Source organism: Scyliorhinus torazame, chromosome 5 (genome assembly GCF_047496885.1).
Source record: "Scyliorhinus torazame isolate Kashiwa2021f chromosome 5, sScyTor2.1, whole genome shotgun sequence".
Lineage (NCBI taxonomy): Eukaryota > Metazoa > Chordata > Chondrichthyes > Carcharhiniformes > Scyliorhinidae > Scyliorhinus > Scyliorhinus torazame.
Window position 1 is genome coordinate 183,410,114 of NC_092711.1, and position 12,371 is coordinate 183,422,484.

General features: G+C 43.3%; 4 non-coding genes across 4 annotated transcripts; all 4 read right to left on the bottom strand.

Annotated features, from left to right (window-relative positions):
* Positions 1 to 2,207: 2,207 nt before the first annotated feature.
* trnal-uag (transfer RNA leucine (anticodon UAG)) lies at positions 2,208 to 2,289 on the bottom strand. The gene has a single exon. It is a non-coding gene; the product is annotated as a tRNA-Leu (tRNA).
* A 1,408-nt stretch (positions 2,290 to 3,697) lies between these two features.
* On the bottom strand, positions 3,698 to 3,779 carry trnal-aag (transfer RNA leucine (anticodon AAG)). Its single transcript has one exon. It is a non-coding gene; the product is annotated as a tRNA-Leu (tRNA).
* A 7,292-nt stretch (positions 3,780 to 11,071) lies between these two features.
* Positions 11,072 to 11,153, bottom strand: trnal-uag (transfer RNA leucine (anticodon UAG)). Its single transcript has one exon. It is a non-coding gene; the product is annotated as a tRNA-Leu (tRNA).
* A 462-nt stretch (positions 11,154 to 11,615) lies between these two features.
* On the bottom strand, positions 11,616 to 11,697 carry trnal-aag (transfer RNA leucine (anticodon AAG)). Its single transcript has one exon. It is a non-coding gene; the product is annotated as a tRNA-Leu (tRNA).
* Positions 11,698 to 12,371: the final 674 nt, after the last annotated feature.

Below are 12,371 nucleotides of genomic sequence, written 5' to 3' on the forward strand. Positions count from 1 at the left end.
TGTGGCCAAAACGGAAAACTTTTCCGGCAGCAACGGAATTCGAAGAAGCGCCCACGGAGAGACTGGAGCCTAAACCCATCGACAGAGACCGCTCGGCCACGCTACCACATTAAACGCAGCGCTCATGATGCCCTTCACGGGCACTCATCCTGAAATAGACCAGAAGCAAAGTAGTTGGGATGAGACCTTTGCAACGTCGAGCCTGTTCCGTCAGCTGATCAGATCATCATGAACTGTGTAACAAACATAAATCATCTCCAGTTATAAATATTACAACTGCACCTGTAAACCTCGAAGTGATAGTCACTATTAAAGAAAGACGTTCGGCACAAAGGCATCTGAAAAGATATTATATTTGTACTTTACAGACTATTTTACACCCCTCTTTTCACCACTTTGTTTGTCTATCGTGTGTTTGGGCAGAGGCAGGGACGAGTTAACCTTGTGGATTGGGCGATTTAAAAATTAGCTAACGTCTAACCTGTTGTATTTGTGGCATATTTAATTATAATTATTGTTATTAATAACATTAATTGCATTTACGTTTGCAAACCTTCGAATAAATATTAATAATTTCAATTGTTTTTCGACATCGGGTCAAGTGGGGTTGGAATTAACTGCGTAAAGTGTTCAGAATGTGATGTCTGGCAGTCGCTTTCACTGATGAAAATATGTGGTGTGCTGTCTTGTACGTTTCACATGAGCCGCAGTGTTTGGTGGGTGGATTTTGTAAATTGCAGCTTGTGGGCCAATTTCACCTCACTGTCGATTTAATGTTCCAGCTCACAGCGATCGGTGGTGTTCTTGACTGAAGCAGTCACTAAGCACTAAGCAAGGAAACATGTCACTTTGTCGGAGAAATTTAACGCTGATGAAGAAAGTCTGAAATGAAAATAAAACCTGTAGGTTACATGGGTAAACCAGGTTAATTCTCCGCCCACCTCGTTAGAATCAGGAATGATGAGAAGCCTACGTGTTTCCGTTACAAAACCCCAATTCCACCATCTTAATTCTGGGACACAAACACTTTCTCGTTGGATCAGAAGCAAAGGCATTGTGAAGACCCCTTGGCAATCTCGAGCCAACTCCGTCAGCTTATCAGAACTGTGTAACAAACAAGTCATCTCCAGTCAGAAGCACAATCGGTTGCTCCGATGGCTATCACGTGTGTGAGTTCGAAGCTGGGGGGAACGAGTTTAAGTTGTTTGGGGAGGGGGGCGCGGGTAAAAAGGAGCTAACAGCTAACCTGTTGCTTTTGTGGTACATATAATTATCATTATTGTCAATAATAAAATTAATTGTGTTTACATTTCAAAACCTGGTGACTGTAGATATTGAACAGCTAAGGACAAAATACCTCAGGTGTATTGAGAAGAAATATTTCTTAATTTCAATTCTGAAAAGACCCCGTGTAATGTGGGTTCGGCATTACCTGCGCACTAGTAAGGTCACCTAACACGACCTGCAAGAGTTCAGAATGTGATGGACGACAGATGGTTTCATTCATAAATATCTGTCGTGTGCTGTCTTGTCCGTTTCACAGGAGCCGCAGTGTTTGGTGGCAGGGTTTTGTGAATTTCAGCATGTGCGACTATTTCACCTCACTGTCAATTGAATGTTCAAACTCACAGCAATCGAAGCTGTTCTTGACTGACTTGTCACTTGTGCTACAAGGAAACATGACACTTTATCGCAGAAACTTAACGCTGATGAAGAAAGTCTGAAATGAAAATAAAACTTACAGGTTTCGTGGGTAAACCAGGTTAATTCTGTCGATATCTGGTTAGAGTGAGGACTAATGAGAAGCGCATGTGAATTCCGTTAGAAAATCACCATCTTAATCCTGCATTGCGAACATAGGCTCTACGTTTGCATTAAAACAATTGTCCTGTTGACACTGGAAGTCAGAAGGAAACAGAGGAAATGCAGGACCTGTGAAGAGAGAAAGAGTGTTCTAATTTCGAGTCAGTTTGACTCTTCTGCCGAGTTCTCGAGTAACAATCCAGTCGTGGTTCTGAAATTAGTGGTGTTTGCTGTCATTCAGCGCTTTGATCCAGTGCCTGATCTGTGGGAAAGCCTCAAGTCCCCGATATACTCCATTCTCCAAGAACAGATCACGTTTGCATTGTCTCTTCCTTCTTTTTCAGTCAGATCTCTGGACAATCTCTGTATTCAATCTAATCTATGGCCAAAACTAAAAACATTACTGGCAGGGGTGGGATTCGAACCCACGCCCCCGCAGAGACTGGAGCCTAAATCCAGCGCCTTAGACCGCTCGGCCACGCTACCACGTTCAACACGAAGCACGTCATGCCATTCACTGGCACTCATCCTGAAAGAGATCAGAACCAAATTAGTTGGGATGAGCCCTTGGCAACGTCGAGCACTATCCTTCTGCTGATTAGTTCATCATGAACTGTGTAACAAACGGAAATCATCTCCAATTGTAAATATTAAAACAGGATATTGTAAACATCAAAGGGGTAGCCTCGATTAAAGAAAAACCTTCGGCACAAAGGCATCAGAAAAGATATTATTATCTTTGTACTTTACAGACTATTTACACCCCTCTTTTCACCACTTTGTTTGTCTATCGTTTCTTTGTGTAGAGGCAGGGACGAGTTAACCTTGGGGATAGGGTGGTTTAAGAATTAGTTGACGTCTAACCTGTTATATTTGTGGCATATTTAATTATAATTATTGTTATTAATAACATTCATTTTATTTACGTTTGCAAACCTGTCGATTATAGATAGTGAGTACGTAAGGAACAAATACTTCGGGTGTTTTTCGAAGAAATATTCATAATTTCAATTGTTTTTCGACTCCGGTTCAAGTGAGGCTGGAATTAACTGCGTAAAGTGTTCAGAATGTGATGTCTGGCAGTCGCTTTCACTGATGAAAATATGTCGTGTGCTGTCTTGTACGTTTCACATGAGCCGCAGTGTTTGGTGGGTGGATTTTGGAAATTGCAGCTTGTCGGCCAATTTCACCTCACTGTCGATTTAATGTTCCAGCTCACAGCAATCGGTGGTGTTCTTGACTGAAGCAGTCACTAGTGCTGCAAGGAAACATGTCACTTTGTCGGAGAAACTTAACGCTGATGAAGAAAGTCTGAAATGAAAATAAAACCTGTAGGTTTCATGGGTAAACCAGGTTAATTCTCCGGCCACCGCGTTAGAATCAGGAATGATGAGAAGCCTACGTTTTTCCGTTACAAAACCCCAATTCCACCATCTTAATTCTGGGACACAAACACAAGCTCTGCGATTGCATTGAAATAATTATACTGTGGCAACCGGACATCTGAAGTGAAAATAGAAAATACAGCATCTGTGATGAGAGAAATAGAGTAAGAAGTCTGACAACACCAGATTAAAGTCCAACAGGTTTGAATCAAATCACTAGCTTTCGGAGCACTGCTCTTTCCTCAGATGAATGAAGAGAGAAATCGAGTTCTCATTTCAAGTCGGCATGTCCCTTCTGCAGAGTTCTCTATTTAGAACTGAGTTGCTGATTGAAACCAATGTTGTCATCTGTCATTCAGCATTTGATCCAGTGGCATTTCTGGGCATGAGCTCCACACACATTCCCTTCTGCAAGAATTTGCCTTGCCGATCCAGTTTTTTTTTCAGTCAGCCTGAGCGCACAACCTCGGTGTTCAACGTAATGTCGATGACAAAACAGGAAATACAACTGGCAGCGGTGGGATTCGAACCCACGCCTCCGCAGAGACTGGAGCCTTAATCCAGCGCCTTAGACCGCTCGGCCACGCTACCACATTAAATACGCACCGAATCGTGCCCTTCCTTGATACTGAGATAGATCAGTTTGACAAAGAGTAATTGGACTCGAAACGTTACAGCTTTTCTCTCCCTACAGATGCTGCCAGACCTGCTGAGATTTTCCACCATTTTCTCGTTGGATCAGAAGCAAAGGCATTGTGAAGACCCCTTGGCAATCTCGAGCCAACTCCGTCAGCTTATCAGAACTGTGGAACAAACAAGTCATCTCCAGTCAGAAGCACAATCGGTTGCTCCGATGGCTATCACGTGTGTGAGTTCGAAGCTGGGGGGAACGAGTTTAAGTTGTTTGGGGAGGGGGGCGCGGGTAAAAAGTAGCTAACAGCTAACCTGTTGCTTTTGTGGTACATATAATTATCATTATTGTCAATAATAAAATTAATTGTGTTTACATTTCAAAACCTGGTGACTGTAGATATTGAACAGCTAAGGACAAAATACCTCAGGTGTATTGAGAAGAAATATTTCTTAATTTCAATTCTGAAAAGACCCCGTGTAATGTGGGTTCGGCATTACCTGCGCACTAATAAGGTCACCTAACACGACCTGCAAGAGTTCAGAATGTGATGGACGACAGATGGTTTCATTCATAAATATCTGTCGTGTGCTGTCTTGTCCGTTTCACAGGAGCCGCAGTGTTTGGTGGCAGGGTTTTGTGAATTTCAGCATGTGCGACTATTTCACCTCACTATCAATTGAATGTTCAAACTCACAGCAATCGAAGCTGTTCTTGACTGACTTGTCACTTGTGCTACAAGGAAACATGTCACTTTATCGCAGAAACTTAACACTGATGAAGAAAGTCTGAAATGAAAATAAAACTTACAGGTTTCGTGGGTAAACCAGGTTAATTCTGTCGATATCTGGTTAGAGTGAGGACTAATGAGAAGCGCATGTGAATTCCGTCAGAAAATCACCATCTTAATCCTGCATTGCGAACATAGGCTCTACGTTTGCATTAAAACAATTGTCCTGTTGACACTGGAAGTCAGAAGGAAAAAAGAGGAAATGCAGCACCTGTGAAGAGAGAAATAGAGCAAGAAGTCTTATAACACCAGGTTAAAGTCCAACAGGTTGTATCAAATCACATGGCTTTCGGAGCACTGCTCCTTCCTCAGGTGAATGAAGAGAGAAATCGAGTTCTCATTTCAAGTCGGCATGTCCCTTCTGCAGAGTTCTCTATTTAGAATCCAGTTGTTAATTGAAACTAATATTGTCGTCTGTCATTCAGCATTTGATCCAGTGCCATATCTGGGCAGGAGCCTCAAGCCCCACACACACTCCATTCCGCAAGAAAACAAAACATTTACCTTGTCTCTCCTCTTTGTTCTTTTTCAGTTAGACTGAGCGCAAAACCTGCGTGTTCAACGTAATGTAAATGCCAAAACTGTAAATACAACTGTCAGCGGTGGGATTCGAACCCACGCTTCCCCACAGCCTCTAGTCGTAATCCAGCACATTAGACCGCTCAGCCGCGCTACTACATAAAACTCTTACCGAATCGTGTCCTTCCGTGATACAGAGATAGATCAGTTTGACGAAGAGTCATTGTACTCGAAACGTTAGTTCTTTTCTCTCCCTCCAGTTCCTGCCAGACCTGCTGAGATTTTCCAGCATTTTCTCTTTAGATCAGAAGCAAGGGCATTGTGAAGAGCCCTTGGCAATCTCGCGCCTGCTCCCTCAGCTAATCAGAACTGTGTAACAAACAAGTCATCTCCAGTCAGAAATACAACGATGGCGAGCTATCACGTGTGCGAGTTAGAAGCTGGAACGAGTTAAAGTGTGTTGAGGGTCGCGGTTAAGAATTAGCTGACAGCTAAACTCTACATTTTGTGGTATATGTAATTATCATTCTTGTCAATAATAAAATTAATTGTGTTTACATTTCAAAACCTGGTGAATGTAGATATTGAACAGCTCAGGACAAAATACTTCAGGTGTTTTCCGAAGAAATATTTATTAATTTCAATTCTGAAAAGACTCCGTGTACTGTGGGTTCGGCATTACCTGCGCGCTAGTCAGGTGACCGTAACACGACGAACGAGTTCAGAATGTGATGGGCGGCAGTTCCTTTCACTAATAAATATCTGTCGTGTTCTGTCTTGTCCGTTTCACAGGAGCCGCAGTGTTTGGGGGGCGGGTTTGGGGAATTTCAGCTTGTGCGACTATTTCATCTCACTGTCAATTGAACGTTCCAACTCACAGCAATCGATGCTGTTCTTGACTGACTTGTCTCTTGTGCTGCAAGGAAACATGTCACTTTATCGCAGAAACTTAACGCTGATGAAGAAAGTCTGAAATGAAAATAAAACTTACAGGTTTCGTGGGTAAACCAGGTTAATTCTGTAGGTATTGGTCAGAATGAGGAATAATGAGAAGCGTACGTGAATTCCGTTTGAAAATCGCAAGCCCACCATTTTAATTCTGCATTGCGAATATAGGCTCAACGTTTGCATTAAAACAATTATCCTGTTGACACTGGAAATCAGAAGGGAAAAGAGAAAATGCAGCATCTGTGAAGAGAGAAAGAGAGTTCTAATTTCGAGTCAGTTTGACTCTTCTGCCGAGTGTTCGAGTAACAATCCAGTCGTGGTTCTGAAATTAGTGGTGTTGTCTGTCATTCATCGTTTTGATCCAGTGCCAGATCTGTGAAAGAGCCTCAAGCCCCCACACACTTCATCCCCAAAGAACAGATCGCGATTGCATTGTCTCTTTCTTCTTTTTCAGTCAGATACAGTGCACACCCACTGTATTCATTCTAATGTATGGCCAAAACTAAAAGCGTTCCGGTAGGAGTCGAACCAACGCCCACGCAAAGTCTGGAGTCTATATCCAGCGCGTTATACCCCTCGGCTACGCTACCACATTAAGCACAAAGCTCATCATGCCCTTCACTGGCACTCATCCTGAAATAGATCAGAAGCAATGTCGCTGGGGTGAGCCTTTGGCAACGTCGACCCTGCTCCGTCATCATGAACTGTGTCACAAACAGAAAACATCTCCAGTTATAAATATGACAACAGGACATTGTAAACCTCGAAGGGATAGCGTCAATTAAAGAAAGATGTTCGGCACAAAGGCATCTGAAAATATATTATTATCTTTGTACATTACAGACAGTTTTACACCCCTCTTTTCACCACTTTGTTTGTCTATCGTGTTTCTCAATAAACTGTTTCTTAATTTGGCTCATATTGAATCGCAAGCCAACCATCTTAATTCAGCATTGCGAACATAGGCTCTACTTTAGCATTAAAACAATTATCATGTTGACGCTAGAAATCAGAGGGGAAAAGAGAAGATGCAGCATCTGTGAAGAGGGAAATAGAATTCTAATTTCGAGTCAGTTTCACTCTTCTGCCGAGTTCTCGATTAACAATCCAGTCGTTGATCTGAAATTAGTGGTGTCGTCTGTCATTCAGCGTTTTGATCCAGTGCCAGATCTGTGGAAGGGCCTCAAGTCCCCCACACACGCCATTCCCCAAGAAGAGATCACGTTTGCATTGTCTCCCCACGTTCTTCTTTTTCAGTCAAACACAGCGCACACCCTCTGTATTCAATGAAATCTGTGGCCAAAACGGAAAACTTTTCCGGCAGCAATGGAATTCGAAGAAGCGCCCACGGAGAGACTGGAGCCTAAACCCATCGACAGAGACCGCTCGGCCACGCTACCACATTAAACGCAGCGCTCATGATGCCCTTCACGGGCACTCATCCTGAAATAGACCAGAAGCAAAGTAGTTGGGATGAGACCTTTGCAACGTCGAGCCTGTTCCGTCAGCTGATCAGATCATCATGAACTGTGTAACAAACATAAATCATCTCCAGTTATAAATATTACAACTGCACCTGTAAACCTCGAAGTGATAGTCACTATTAAAGAAAGACGTTCGGCACAAAGGCATCTGAAAAGATATTATATTTGTACTTTACAGACTATTTTACACCCCTCTTTTCACCACTTTGTTTGTCTATCGTGTGTTTGGGCAGAGGCAGGGACGAGTTAACCTTGTGGATTGGGCGATTTAAAAATTAGCTAACGTCTAACCTGTTGTATTTGTGGCATATTTAATTATAATTATTGTTATTAATAACATTAATTGCATTTACGTTTGCAAACCTTCGAATAAATATTAATAATTTCAATTGTTTTTCGACATCGGGTCAAGTGGGGTTGGAATTAACTGCGTAAAGTGTTCAGAATGTGATGTCTGGCAGTCGCTTTCACTGATGAAAATATGTGGTGTGCTGTCTTGTACGTTTCACATGAGCCGCAGTGTTTGGTGGGTGGATTTTGTAAATTGCAGCTTGTGGGCCAATTTCACCTCACTGTCGATTTAATGTTCCAGCTCACAGCGATCGGTGGTGTTCTTGACTGAAGCAGTCACTAAGCACTAAGCAAGGAAACATGTCACTTTGTCGGAGAAATTTAACGCTGATGAAGAAAGTCTGAAATGAAAATAAAACCTGTAGGTTACATGGGTAAACCAGGTTAATTCTCCGGCCACCTCGTTAGAATCAGGAATGATGAGAAGCCTACGTGGTTCCGTTACAAAACCCCAATTCCACCATCTTAATTCTGGGACACAAACACTTTCTCGTTGGATCAGAAGCAAAGGCATTGTGAAGACCCCTTGGCAATCTCGAGCCAACTCCGTCAGCTTATCAGAACTGTGTAACAAACAAGTAATCTCCAGTCAGAAGCACAATGGGTTGCTCCGATGGCTATCACGTGTGTGAGTTCGAAGCTGGGGGGAACGAGTTTAAGTTGTTTGGGGAGGGGGCGCGGGTAAAAAGTAGCTAACAGCTAACCTGTTGCTTTTGTGGTACATATAATTATCATTATTGTCAATAATAAAATTAATTGTGTTTACATTTCAAAACCTGTTGACTGTAGATATTGAACAGCTAAGGACAAAATACCTCAGGTGTATTGAGAAGAAATATTTCTTAATTTCAATTCTGAAAAGACCCCGTGTAATGTGGGTTCGGCATTACCTGCGCACTAATAAGGTCACCTAACACGACCTGCAAGAGTTCAGAATGTGATGGACGACAGATGGTTTCATTCATAAATATCTGTCGTGTGCTGTCTTGTCCGTTTCACAGGAGCCGCAGTGTTTGGTGGCAGGGTTTTGTGAATTTCAGCATGTGCGACTATTTCACCTCACTATCAATTGAATGTTCAAACTCACAGCAATCGAAGCTGTTCTTGACTGACTTGTCACTTGTGCTACAAGGAAACATGTCACTTTATCGCAGAAACTTAACACTGATGAAGAAAGTCTGAAATGAAAATAAAACTTACAGGTTTCGTGGGTAAACCAGGTTAATTCTGTCGATATCTGGTGAGAGTGAGGACTAATGAGAAGCGCATGTGAGTTCCGTTAGAAAATCACCATCTTAATCCTGCATTGCGAACATAGGCTCTACGTTTGCATTAAAACAATTGTCCTGTTGACACTGGAAGTCAGAAGGAAAAAGAGGAAATGCAGCACCTGTGAAGAGAGAAATAGAGCAAGAAGTCTTATAACACCAGGTTAAAGTCCAACAGGTTGTATCAAATCACATGGCTTTCGGAGCACTGCTCCTTCCTCAGGTGAATGAAGAGAGAAATCGAGTTCTCATTTCAAGTCGGCATGTCCCTTCTGCAGAGTTCTCTATTTAGAATCCAGTTGTTAATTGAAACTAATATTGTCGTCTGTCATTCAGCATTTGATCCAGTGCCATATCTGGGCAGGAGCCTCAAGCCCCACACACACTCCATTCCGCAAGAAAACAAAACATTTACCTTGTCTCTCCTCTTTGTTCTTTTTCAGTTGGACTGAGCGCACAACCTGCGTGTTCAACGTAATGTAAATGCCAAAACTGTAAATACAACTGTCAGCGGTGGGATTCGAACCCACGCTTCCCCACAGCCTCTAGTCGTAATCCAGCACATTAGACCGCTCAGCCGCGCTACTACATAAAACGCAAACCGAATCGTGTCCTTCCGTGATACTGAGATAGATCAGTTTGACGAAGAGTCATTGTACTCGAAACGTTAGTTCTTTTCTCTCCCTACAGATGCTGCCAGACCTGCTGAGATTTTCCACCATTTTCTCTTTAGATCAGAAGCAAGGGCATTGTGAAGAGCCCTTGGCAATCTCGAGCATGCTCCCTCAGCTAATCAGAACTGTGTAACAAACAAGTCATCTCCAGTCAGAAATACAACGATGGCGAGCTATCACGTGTGCGAGTTAGAAGCTGGGACGAGTTAAAGTGTGTTGCGGGTCGCGGTTAAGAATTAGCTGACAGCTAAACTCTACATTTTGTGGTATATGTAATTATCATTCTTGTCAATAATAAAATTAATTGTGTTTACATTTCAAAACCTGGTGAATGTAGATATTGAACAGCTCAGGACAAAATACTTCATTTGTTTTTCGAAGAAATATTTATTAATTTCAATTCTGAAAAGACTCCGTGTACTGTGGGTTCGGCATTAACTGCGCGCTAGTCAGGTGACCGTAACACGACGAAAGAGTTCAGAATGTGATGGGCGGCAGTTCCTTTCACTAATAAATATCTGTCGTGTTCTGTCTTGTCCGTTTCACAGGAGCTGCCGTGTTTGGGGGGCGGGTTTGGGGAATTTCAGCTTGTGCGACTATTTCATCTCACTGTCAATTGAACGTTCCAACTCACAGCAATCGATGCTGTTCTTGACTGATTTGTCTCTTGTGCTGCAAGGAAACATGTCACTTTATCGCAGAAACTTAACGCTGATGAAGAAAGTCTGAAATGAAAATAAAACTTACAGGTTTCGTGGGTAAACCAGGTTAATTCTGTAGGTATTGGTCAGAATGAGGAATAATGAGAAGCGTACGTGAATTCCGTTTGAAAATCGCAAGCCCACCATTTTAATTCTGCATTGCGAATATAGGCTCAACGTTTGCAGTAAAACAATTATCCTGTTGACACAGGAAATCAGAAGGGAAAAGAGAAAATGCAGCATCTGTGAAGAGAGAAAGAGAGTTCTAATTTCGAGTCAGTTTGACTCTTCTGCCGAGTTTTCGAGTAACAATCCAGTCGTGGTTCTGAAATTAGTGGTGTTGTCTGTCATTCATCGTTTTGATCCAGTGCCAGATCTGTGAAAGAGCCTCAAGCCCCCACACACTTCATCCCCAAAGAACAGATCGCGATTGCATTGTCTCTTTCTTCTTTTTCAGTCAGATCTCTGGACAATCTCTGTATTCAATCTAATCTATGGCCATAACTAAAAACATTCCTGGCAGCGGTGGGATTCGAACCCACGCCCCCGCAGAGACTGGAGCCTAAATCCAGCGCCTTAGACCGCTCGGCCACGCTACCACGTTCAACACAAAGAACGTCATGCCATTCACTGGCACTCACCCTGAAAGAGATCAGAACCAAATTAGTTGGGATGAGCCCTTGGCAACGTCGAAATAGAGAAATAGAGTAAGAATTCTTACTCTATTAAAGTCCAACAGGTTTTATTCAAATCACGAGCTTTCGGAGCACTGCTCTTTCCTCAGATGAATGAAGAGAGAAATCGAGTTCTCATTTCAAGTCGGCATATCCCTTCTGCAGAGTTCTCTATTTAGAATCCAGTTGCTGATTGAACCCAATGTTGTCATCTGTCATTCAGCATTTGATCCAGTGGCATTTCTGGGCATGAGCCCCACACACATTCCCTTCTGCAAGAATTTGCCTTGCCGATCCAGTATTTTTTTCAGTCAGCCTGAGCGCACAACCTCTGTGTTCAACAGAAGGTTGCCAACGTAATGTCGATGGCAAAACAGGAAATACATCTAGCAGCGGTGGGATACGAACCCACGCCTCCGCTGAGACTGGAGCCTTAATCCAGCGCCTTAGACCGCTCGGCCACGCTACCACATAAACTGCATACCGAATCGTGCACTTCCTTGATACTGAGATAGATTGACAAAGAGTAATTGGACTCGAAACGTTACATCTTTTCTCTCCCTACAGATGCTGCCAGACCTGCTGAGATTTTCCACCATTTTCTCGTTGGATCAGAAGCAAAGGCATTGTGAAGACCCCTTGGCAATCTCGAGCCAGCTCCGTCAGCTTATCAAAACTGTGTAACAAACAGGTCATCTCCAGTCAGAACCACAATGGGTTGCTCCGATGGCTATCACGTGTGTGAGTTCGAAGCTGGGGGGGAACGAGTTTAAGTTGTTTGGGGAGGGGGGGCGGGTAAAAAGTAGCTAACAGCTAACCTGTTCCTTTTGTGGTCCATATAATTATCATTATTGTCAATCGTGAGGGATCGCCACAGGTGGGAGACCAGGCCCCAGCACGAGGGAACGAGAATAGCGGAGAACGTTAAGCAAGCAAGGTGAGCGCAGGGTAGGATGGGAGATGAGTGGGCAGAAAAACGCAAAGGCTGGGCAAAGGAGAAGCGAGACAGTAACTCCCGAGAGGGTGGTCACCGCACAAGCAAGAAGGCTAGCGCTGGGGACATGCAAAAAAGCAGGGCCGCAGTGCGCCACCAACAGGGGGGAAGGTGCCAGGCAGGGGGGGCACTCAACAGAGGCGGGAGGG